The 2,394-nt window shown below is 37.6% G+C and overlaps 1 long non-coding RNA gene across 1 annotated transcript; it reads right to left on the minus strand.

The window, feature by feature from the left end:
* Positions 1-584: 584 nt before the first annotated feature.
* LOC149191268 (uncharacterized) lies at positions 585-1,414 on the minus strand. The gene is made up of 3 exons (XR_016254810.1): positions 1,267-1,414; positions 1,091-1,157; positions 585-1,003 (listed from the first exon to the last, which is right to left on the minus strand). It is a non-coding gene; the product is annotated as an uncharacterized LOC149191268 (long non-coding RNA).
* Positions 1,415-2,394: the final 980 nt, after the last annotated feature.

The following is a 2,394-nucleotide window of genomic DNA, read 5'->3' on the forward strand; positions in this document are numbered from 1 at the left end:
AAGTTGGAATACCCGAAAAGGGTTAACAGAGAAAAACAAGTGTCAAGTTTCAGCAAGCATTAAAATGGAATATGCGCCTGTAATAAACTGTACAGGTAATAATGCATGTAAACGAAAAGAACATTTTCTCATCTATCTGAATCGGAATTGAACCGCCAATTAGGTGTAACCATATATAAAAAACTCAGAAGCATTGAAGCAATACGAGTAAAAGAAAATGTAGATACAAACTCGTTCATTCTTGCATACGAGCTTCCTATACGGAAACATGTGTTATATGGAAAACAGTATGAGAAATTAAATTTATTCCACTTACAATAACCGATATTCAAAGTTATATCCAAGATCAAGGATCAACAGCTAACATAATTATCACAGAGTAATTTAAAGAATAATCTTGAAAAAGATATCCTCGTGAATAAACTGTTGAGGATATGTATATTATAACTTAAGGTTTCTGAACATGAACCAGAGTCTCATAAACAGAAAAACAAATCAAACTCTGTTATAGCTGCAGAGAGTCTCAGAACATGTATATAAACTTATATATAAAGATGCGTACAGCATATAAACACCCGAGAATATACATATGAATAGGGGTTTCATTAAAAGAGTAACAATCCAAACTCTGTCATGAATGCCGAAGGCTTCAAAAGATTCATAACATCGGCAATGTTCGGTTAACAATAAACAACGCAACCCATGGTATGCAGAAGGACTCACAAATATATACATTTAAAGGAAAACCCATCTCTGTGCGTGAAAACCCGACAGGGAGGTATTCATCACGGCATCATACAGTCTAAGTCCGCCGTTGGAACGGCTCAATAAATTACAAACTTAGAAGAAATAAGACGGGTGAGTAAACCCAGAAAATCCATGGGAGAAACCTTGAAAGATCCAGACAGTAACTGACAAACCCTAGTTAAATAATAAGCAAAACTAAAGAGGTTCTCGCCGAAACATGGGTAACAAATGAGCAGACTTCAATGGAAACGAAGACCTGCATGAGAATACCCAGACTAGTTTAAGCGACTGTATACAGAACTATAACATTGATGCTTATGCCGTTCGTAGCAGGAATTCATACCTGGTAGTTGCTGAGATTCGTTGCAGAACCCTTCTCCATGGCGTTCACCATCGCATGACCGGAACGACTGTGTTAAACTCAACAGGAAAAAAAAAAGAAACCAGATAATGTTAGACTTTAACACAGAGAAGGTAGGAACTGAATCGAAAACCAAGTATGAAGGAATCACTTGTTACCTGCAAGGATCAATGCATCTGAACGCAACTCTGGAGGAGAGCAGGTCATAGCTTCGAGTTCTGGTTCGAGCTCGAAGGGGAAACAACACGCTGAACGCAAAGACCGGATGGCAAATGACTAACTATTGGAGAGAAACACTTAAATATCACCAATAACCCTTGCCCAATTCCCAGCCGTTCGATCCTCAGATTTAATCCAAGCCGCTGAATTATGGCGGGGACAGCTAGTGAAGAGCTCGAGGTTTGGCAACCCGAGGTGTCACATGGCTGGAGAACCCAGACCATGCCACCTGCCCCATAAGGACGACTATCATAAAGACCTTTGTGACCTGTCATCTGAGCGGTACCATGGCAGAGCCATAGAAACCAACGCTCAATAAATACCTTCTACATAAATCAACTTTGGGTGGTTGCGTCATACGACCAAGTCATGAATGTAAACCAAAACAGTGCCAAGTAAATCGTTAGGTGGATGTGCGGTCATGACAAATGAAAAATCACCAATGTTTTAAACGTAACCATGGTACTATTGTTAAATATTATTCAACGCTAATGATGTCATCTATATGCGTTGTAATGACACAAATTGTGTTGGTAAAGAAATGTACAGGTACATGGTTATCATAAGGACATAATATGAATTCGAGTTAGGAATTATAGTTATGCGTGATTATTACTTTTAACAAAAAATTTTTTGTTTAGAAGAGAGGTGTGACACTACCCATTGTTTATTAATTTATTAGTCGTCGATTAAACAATTAAAAAAAATAAAATGTTTTGAATGTTTGTGAACCTGTCAGGCTATCCATGCATGAACTGCAACACATGGAATAAGACAATCACTGTCTGAATGTATGAACTGCACCATCTAGAATGACATGCAATATAATTTATTTTAAGCATATAAAACGCGTAAAGTTAGTAACGATGCTTTTAATAACATTTCATAAGGTAATCATGATGCTTTTAATAACACTTGGTTGCATTAAAATAGGAATGAACATGCTCATCTATGTGTATTTGCGTCGTTGACTCTTTCTCTCTGCCATTTCTATTTGGTGTCTCTGTAAAACGCCTTACACGTTTATCTTTGTAGGCCTCAGTGTCTGATGTTGGGTTTATCTTCGT

This window comes from Pinus tabuliformis, chromosome 2_2 (assembly GCF_031772625.1).
Source record: "Pinus tabuliformis cultivar Carrire ecotype Pingquan chromosome 2_2, CPIR1, whole genome shotgun sequence".
NCBI classification, from domain to species: Eukaryota; Viridiplantae; Streptophyta; class Pinopsida; order Pinales; family Pinaceae; genus Pinus; species Pinus tabuliformis.